This window comes from Trichechus manatus, unplaced genomic scaffold, assembly GCF_000243295.1.
Source record: "Trichechus manatus latirostris isolate Lorelei unplaced genomic scaffold, TriManLat1.0 scaffold00089, whole genome shotgun sequence".
In the NCBI taxonomy this organism is placed as follows: Eukaryota; Metazoa; Chordata; class Mammalia; order Sirenia; family Trichechidae; genus Trichechus; species Trichechus manatus.
The window spans coordinates 2,465,085-2,474,142 of record NW_004444025.1 but is presented as its reverse complement, the minus strand read 5'-3'; the positions used below and the strand labels follow the sequence as shown (position 1 = coordinate 2,474,142).

The window sequence follows — 9,058 nt, the reverse complement described above, 5'->3', positions numbered from 1 at the left end:
ATCTCTGGCCGCTGACACTTTCTTTTAATCAATCAGAAAACTTTTTCTTTCAAATATTCAAAAATTAGATACAGTTTATTTCAATATATTCTGGAAAAAACAATAATCTTAGGAGTGACAGATATGAAAGAGAGAAGAGGTAACTGCAGCAGTATGATTTAAAAAAGTTTATCTTAAAATTAATTTACTCAAGAGCAAAGATAGACATCAGAAAAGTCATTTAATATTTTCTATCCAGAGTTAAAAGAAACTGGTCCTAGAGTTGGAAAATAAGAGCATTTGAATGTCTGCTTATTTTTCTATTCACAATTTTCTCAACTGCTTTTAATCCATCTTAAGAAGGTGTCTCTGAATAAACTCTTTTTGTTATTCTGACGTAGGAGGTTTGAAATGGAAACGTGACATTGAAACCTTACTTTTAAAACCCATGAGATTTTTCTTTCCCCTGTACGGAGACAGCAAGGCTAAATCAATTTATTTTAAATAGATATATGCTGTAAATCCAAATTAGTTTAAAATGCTACCTTCGGGATTCTGGCAGCTTTAGCACTGTATTTTGGTGAAAATCTAGGGTCAAGTGTAAATAGAAGGCTTTGAAGTTTTTTTTAAATGTACATTTCCATAAAAATAAATGATCTCAAAATGTTTTGGAACGAATTTGTAGGCAGATGAAGAGTTCAAACGAAATTAGACAATTATTTTATTAAATTCTCCATTAAACATATCAATTATTCAATATTTGAAATGTGAATTTGGGGGCAGTAAAATATTACATAAAATACATTAATAAATATGAAAGTCCGTCAGAGAAAATCCAAAATTTAGCAATGAAGTAAAAAAAAAAAAAAAAATCAAAATTAAAAACGAGACGACTTCTCTTTAAAGAATAAATCTTTGAACAGACATTTTAATAACTTGAACCGTATCAAAAATAAAATTAGGTGATGAAAAATTCCCAGTTACATTTATAAAAGCTTTCCTGTTGATTTTAAAGTTGTTCATATACATATATATATAATTTTCAAAGATTAAAGGACTTTAGAACGTAATCTAGAAAAATGGATCTAGCTGTAATGTTGAGACTGAGCCATACAATCTCTGTCTTTGCAGCTTTGAATCAGTTAGAAGACATAAACGTTCCGACATGTTAATTCAACTAGATATACAAGTTCTGTTAAGCTAAAGCAGTCACATATTTTTAATTATCAGGCTTCATATGTTATAACATACATGACACATTGACACTTCTTTTTTAACTGAGCAGAACTTTATGTTGTAATTGCAGATTAATAAAATACATGAATTTTCTAAAACCTTAAAACACACATTGCTGATACAGCATAAAGCTGAAAGTAGTTTTTTGTTTTTTTCTCCCGTAAGTCAGAATTTTTTTAACATATATTTTTTTTCCAGTGGATTAATTCACTTGTCTCAGCTGTCAATTTACTTTGTTACTTGCTGAACAAAGTTGATACAATGCACTCATGACCATCTCTCTTCAAGAAGTATTTCTTTGAAGAGATTTGGCTTCTTATTGTTAGAGTTGTTGTTGTTAGGTGCCGTGCAGTCGGTTCTGACTCATAGCGACTCTGCACAACCGAACAAAACAGTGCCCGGTCCTGCAGCATCCTCACAGTGGTTGCTATGCTTGAGCCCACTGTTGCAGCCACTGAGTCAATCCATCTCCTTGAGGGTCTTCCTCTTTTTTGCTAACCCTCTACCTTACCAAGCATGACGACCTTCTCCAGGGACTGATCCCTTCTGACAACATGTCCAAAGTGTGTGAGACGTAGTCTCACCATCCTTGCTTCTAAGGAGCATTCTGGCTGTACTTCTTCCAAGACAGATTTGTTCATTCTTTTGGCAGTCCATGGTATATTCAAGATTCTTCGCCAACACCACAGTTCAAAGACGTCAATTCTTCTTCGGTCTTCCTTATTCGTTGTTCAGCTTTCGCATGCATAGGAAGCAATTGAAAATACCATGGCTTGGGTCAGGCGCACCTTAGTCCTCAAGGTTACATCTTTGCTTTTTAACACTTTAAAGAGACCTCTTGCAGCCAATTTGCCCAATGTAATGCATCTTTTCATTTCTTGACTGCTGCTTCCATGGGTGTTGATTGTGGATCCAAGCAAAATGAAATCCTTGACAATCTCAAGCTTTTCTCCATTTATCCTGATGTTGCTTATTGGTCCAGTTGTGAGGATTTTTGTTTCTTTATGTTGAGGTGTAATCCATGTTGAAGGCTGTGGTCTTTGATCTTCATCAGTAAGTGCTTCGAGTCCTCTTCACTTTCAGCAAGCAAGGTTGTGTCATCTGCATAATGCAGGTTGTTAATGCATTTTCCTCCAATTCTGATACCCCATTCTTCTTTATATAGTCCAGCTTCTCAGATTATTTGCTCAGCAGACAGACTGAATAGGTATGGTGAAAGGATACAACCCCGAAGCACACCTTTCCCGACTTAAACCATGCAGTATCCCCTTGTTCTGTTTGAACGACTGCCTCTTGATCCATGTACAGATTCCCTATGAGCACAATTAAGTGTTCCAGAATTCCCGTTCTCCAAAATGTTATCCATAACTTGTTATGATCCACACAGTCGAATGCCTTAGCATAGTCAATAAAACACAGGTAAGCATGTTTCTGGTATTCTCTGCTTTCAGCCAGGATCCATCTGACATCAGCAACGATATCCCTGGTTCCACATCCTCTTCTAAATCCTGCTTGAATTTTTGGCAGTTCCCTGTTGATATACTGCTACAGCCACTTTTGAATGATCGTCAGCGAAATTTTGCTTGCATGGGATATTAATGATATTATTCAATAATTTCCGCAGTCAGTTGGATCACCTTTCTTGGGAATAAGCATAAATATGGATCTCTTCCAGTCAGTTGGCCAGGTAGCTGTCTTCCAAATTTCTTGGCATTGACCAGTGAGCATTTCCAGGGCTGCATCTATTTGTTGAAACATCTCAGTTGGTATTCCATCAATTCTGGGAGACTTGTTTCTCGCCAATGCCTTCAGTGCAGCTCGGACTTCTTCCTTCAGTACCATCGGTTCCTGATCACGTTACCTCCTGAAATGGTTGAACGTTGACCAGTTCTTTTTGGTATAGTGACTGTGTATTCCTTCCATCTTCTTTTGATGCTTCCTGCATCATTTAATATTTTCCTCGTGGAATCTTTCACTATTGCAACTTGAGGCTTGCATTTTTCCTTCAGTTCTTTCGGCTTGAGAAATGCTGAGCATGTTCTTCCCTTTTGGTTTTCTATCTCTGGGTCTTTGCACGTGTCATCATAATACCTCACTCTGTCTTCTCAAGCCATCCTTTGAAATCTTCTGTTCAGCTCTTTTATTTCATTCCTTTTTCCTTTGGCTTTAGCTACTAGACATTCAAGAGCAAGTTTCAGAGTCTCTTCTGACATCCATTTTGGTCTTTTCTTTCTCTCCTGCCTCTTTAATAACCTCTTGCTTTCTTTGTGTATGATGTCCTTGGTGTCAATCCATAACTCATCTGGTCTTCGGTCAAATCTATTCTTGAGATGGTCTCTAAATTCAGGTGGGATATACTCAAGGCCATACTTTGGTGCTTGTGGACTTGTTTTAATTTTCTTTAGTTTCAACTTGAACTTGCATATGAGTAATTGATGGTCTGATCTGCAATCAGCCCCTGGCTTTGTTCTGACTGATGATATTGAGTTTTTTCATCTCTCTTTCTACAAATGTAGTCAGTTTGATTCTTGTCTATGCCATCTGGCAAGGTCCATGTGTATAGTCGCTGTTTATGTTGGTGAAAAAAGGTATTTGCAGTGAAGAAGTCGTTGCTCTTGCAAAATTCAATCATGGGATTTCCAGCATCGTTTCTATCATCAAGGCCGTATTGTCAAACTACCAATCCTTCTTCGTTTCCAACTTTTGCATTGCAGTCACCAGTAATTATCAGTGCCTCCTGATTGCATGTTTGATCAGTTTCAGGCTGCAGAAGTTGGCAAAAATCTTCAGTTTCTTCATCTTCGGCCTCAGTGGTTGGTGCATACATTTGAACAATAGTCATATTTACTGGTGTTCCTTGTAGGCATATGGATATTATCCTGTCACTGATAGCATTGCACTTCGGGATAGATCTTGAAATGTTCTTTTTGACGACGAATCAACACCATTCCTCTTCAAGCTGTCATTCTCAGCATAGTAGACCAAATGATTGTCTGATTCAAAATGGCCAATACCAGTCCATTTCAGCTCAATGCCTCGGATATTGATCTTTATGCATTCCATTTCATTTTTGACAATTTCCAGTTTTCCTTTATTCGTACTTCATACATTCCAGGTTCTGATTATTAATGGATGTTTGTAGCTCTTTCTTCTCATTTTGAGTCATGCCACATCAGCAAATGAAGGTCCTGAAAGCTTGACTCCATCCACGTCATTAAGGTCGACTCTACTTCAAGGAGGCAGCTCTTTCCCAGTCATATTTTGAGTGCCTTCCAACCTGGGGGGCTCATCTTCCAGCACTATATCAGACAATGTTCAGCTGCTATTCGTAAGGTTTTCACTGGCTAAATCTTTTCAGAAGTAGACTGCCAGGTCCTTCTTCCCAGTGCATCTTAGTCTGGAAGCTCAGCTAAAACCTTTCCATCATGGGTGACCCTGCTGGTATTTAAATACCGGTAGCATAGCTTCCAGCATCACAGCAACACACACACCCCACAGTACGACAAACTGACAGATGCGTGGGGGCAGATTTGGCTAAAGGTGCACAATTAGGGTAATTCACAAACAGTATAATCCTGAGTGTTATATTGAAAACTATCAATCATTAGGGCAGAGGTTTATTGATTGAAACATTTTTTTTCTTGAGAAGAACAAGAAAAATCTGCTGCATTCTTACTGAGAAACAGTTCAAAGGATCTGTACTTAATTTTTTATTAACAACAGCAGGAGAATTGTTAGTCTTAACTAAGTAGGTAAACAGGTAATGACTAAATATCTTGCTCTTCTTCAAGACTACAGTAATCAAAAAAGCAGGCAGCAGAAAAGGTATCCAAAAGCAACCCAAAGCCATCCTCCAGTCTTCCCATCTGAGAGCCCATATGATAAATCATGGTTATTTTTTGCCAGGTTAGTTTAGAGGACAATGTTTAGTTTGACCTAATGTGTACGTTAATCGACTACCTGATGCTGCTCCCTGGAGAGGACACGACAGTTCTCCTAACCTCTCCAGCCTCTTGACTAACTAAGGTAACATATATAAATAGTGTTCTGCTGTTAAAATGCTGGGTTCTAGCAATTCATGTTACATGTACACATTGTTCTACAATGAAAAGCATGCAGAAATTGCAGCAATTTTCCGGACAATAAAAATCAAGCACTGACCACATTGCCTCAATTAGCCCTTTTGTGTGGACTTTGAAGGTGAGTGCCAGGCAATGTCTCCTAACCAATGTCTAAATTAGAACATATTGTAGCTCCGTAGAAGGGAGAACATAGACAAACCATACTGACTTTTCAAATAAATCACTCACTTTCCCATCATTTGTAATACTAGTCTGAGTTCTAGGTCCTGAGAGAAAAGCACTATGCAATACAGAAGGAACAGGAAGGGCCAGAACATTGGTTTCCCATCTCCTGGTAACAAGATGGCCCTAGATAAAAGTTCTAAGTCTTTCTCAGGAATCCTTGAACTTCCATTTTTCACCTTCCTCTCAAATCTAAGTACTGCTTTTCACCAAATTTAAATAGACTCAGTATATAGTTTTGCTAGTTTGTTTGTTTTTAAGTCTCAACAACAGTCTGAATTGACTTAACACTCGACAGCAACGGGTTTGGTTTCTGGGTGCAAATAAGCCAATGGGGAACTATATTATATTAAGTTTAAATGTTAAATCAAGGACAACCATTCTTTCAGGAAGTATGGCAAAGTGAAGTGAATTCATCAGGATGACATCTGCCATTGCATTCTGTTTGTGCCTATAGCTTGATCAGGGACAATAGTCTTTACTTCCCTGTGTTTCTTGAGGAGTCAAGGTTCTTTGAACATAGCTGTTCAAATCCCTTTCCATGGTTTGATATTATTAATAGGCACATCAATATGACTAATATTTCACAGAAAATAGTAGTGTGAAATTTTAACATCTACTTAGAAAACAGAAAAATATGTTCATTGTACAGCATTCTTGGGGAAGATCCATATAAACGAAATCCTTATGAAGTTATTATACCTAATTGAAGATGAATTCCTTTTCTGTGGAGAAGGCCAATAATCATCTTAATTTAATTTTATTTCTTCCTCATATACAGTAATATAAGCATTAATTTTTCTGCCAGCTAACTAAGTCTTTTTACCTCCTTATGGAAAAAAATGACTTTTAAAAGGAAATAATAACTATTTTTATGAAACTTTTTTTTTTTTTTAAATTAGTAGGGAGTATATGTGTTGCCTTGACACATTTTTCACTGCTTGTTCTGTTAATACTTACACAGTTGACTTTGAAAAAAAAAAATCTTATGTATGCACTAACTTCTAATAAAATATCAAAAGACCTTTTCACCATCTCAGCTGATAAATTTTTACTAGAATGGAAGTTATTTCCAAATTCACAACATGATTTCACACCATAAGTACATTATTACAGTCTTTAGAACTGTGCTCTCCATTACTTCAAACAAGAATAGAGATAATTTTAATGAAATCCTGTCCTTTTTTTTTCTAGAAAAGTCATATCTGAAGCAATGCAACAACTTACAAGGTAATTATCTGAGAGTGGAAGAATTTGACCGAAAACTTCCTAAATGTGAAGTTAGGGTGTCATAGATGAATGAATCACCTATATTTTCTAGTCCATTTGGTTGTGGTTCTATGCAAATGTGTACTTAAGACAAAAGGTAACTATCATTCATTTTAGGATTTCACTTTTTTGTCTGGTCCTTTAGCCTTCCTGTGGAACTCACAGCATGGCTGATTACTTCATTATAGATTCGACAGAGACTCAACTTGTCCCTGGAAACCACTAGAGTTGGCAGGCAACGAAAGAATCTCACAGAGGTCTCATTCTGTCATTATCTGCTGTTGAAAATCTGCAATCCTTACGAAATGTCTGAATGTTTCTGAGCTGTAATCACATATGTGAGATTGACATTTAAATAATTCTCAAGCAAAGACTGGAATTTCGATTTCTTACCAGTAGGGTTGCTCCAAGATATACTGCCCCAAAATATATATAGTGGTCCATCATCTATTTAGATGTAATTTCCGACATAAACACCATATAGTCAAATTGAATTAAGAAAATTTCGGTATTTTCACTTTCACTTTCTGTGTTGTCCATCATTAGAATTTCTGAACGAAGCTAAAACAGTGTTGACTTTTAAAGTTTCATCTTTCAGTAGTTGGAACAGCCATTATATGTGCATGATATTTAAATTGAAATGATTGTAAAATTATTTCTCTGAAACAAATAGAAATTGTACTAGAAGAAAAGCATGTATCCTTACTACTTGGTCTTCTGTAGAAGTTAAAAAGCCAATGGAGGAAGCAACAAAGTGGATAGAGAAATAGGAGAAAATATGAGAAAGCACTGGGATCCCACAAACTAAGGGAGTAAAAAGGGCCAAAAGAATTTGCACAATGGTCTGAAATGCAGTCTAGTTCTGAAAACACAGGCACAAAGCATCTGAATTTGCCCATCACGGCAACAGGAATGCAATTTCCACAGAGAATTATGAGGGAGACCAGATTTAAAGGGGTTAAAGAGAAAGTTGCTAAAATTGAAAAGGGAGGCTCTAGGCAATAAATCTATAAGCTAAAGGAAAGGAAAAAGAGAAATAGGACATAAAAGAGAACACGGTCATGCGAAGGATTTTTCCAAAATTAGGGAAATCTGAGCATAGACTGAAGGCCAGGAAGAAGGAGCCCGTGGAGAGGACAAAAATGGAAGACCTTATTAGGTATCAAGTTTAGAGCAAAGTCTTGATTGAAAAGAGATATTACTAGAGGCCCAGGTAGAGATGTAAGCTTTACAGCAAATGGATAACTATTCCTGAGACTGGTAGAATCAAAGCTTGAGGATAAGAATAGGATTATCTACTTCCATGACTTTGTCCATCACCGTAAGGGGTCTTGTTTTAAGGGATTCCCCTAGTAAAAAACAATTCCATTCATGAGAATTTTGAGACAAACATTGTTTATCTCTTTGACCTAATTGAAAAGTATTTGTTTTAGGTTATTTGAAAGGGAGTAAAATGCCTAAAAGGTAGTCCATCTTGTCCCTCCAGAGGGACTACTGAAGGGAAACACTTGAATGAAGCCAAATAAAAATATTTTGTTAGACGTTCCTTTGCTCACCTCGCTTCATTAAAATTTACAGTTTAACACTATAACTCTTCAAATTGAAAATAAAAAGAATTCTTTTCAAATTACCAATTTCACGAAGTCATAAATCAAGACCATGAAAAATATTTTTGAAATCATTAAAAAATTCAGATATATGATGTAATTATGAACATTTTATATAGATTCCCACAATGTTTCTCTCATTTGTATTTAAATGCAATAAATTATCTCTAAAGGATTACAGTTAATAAAATATATAAATGTAGATTTGATTTGTTTTTATGTATGTGCAATCTATTATTTTAAATAAAGTCAATTCTCAAATAACATTAAAGAGATTCACATTACAATGTCTTTTTCTAGCACTGAAATGATTCTATTTCTTTGTTTCTTAAAAATTAAAAAGTAGTTAGGAAAGAAAATACATTAAAGTATTTTTAGCAGCTTCAAATTATCAAATGATTAGCACTAGAATGGACCTTAAAAAAATTATGTCCCAGACCCTTTCCTTTAGGAATAAAAGGGGTAAGACTCAGAAAGATTAAGTAACTTGCCTAAATTAGCACAGTTTGTTAGCCCTTAGAAGAAGCAGAAATAAAAACTGTATATCCAAATCTCCAATACAGATGACAGGCGTAAGAGCTCAGGCATGGCATTTAGATAAATAATGTTCTGTTAAGAAGAAAAAGTCACTTGACAACTCTATTATAAAATTTAGAAAAATCC

The 9,058-nt window shown here is 35.9% G+C and overlaps 1 protein-coding gene across 4 annotated transcripts in view; it reads right to left on the bottom strand.

The window, feature by feature from the left end:
* The window catches only part of GRIA2 (glutamate ionotropic receptor AMPA type subunit 2), a 186,360-nt gene that overhangs the window by 6,654 nt on the left and 170,648 nt on the right, over positions 1–9,058 (bottom strand). The gene's annotated exons all lie outside the window — the stretch shown is intronic.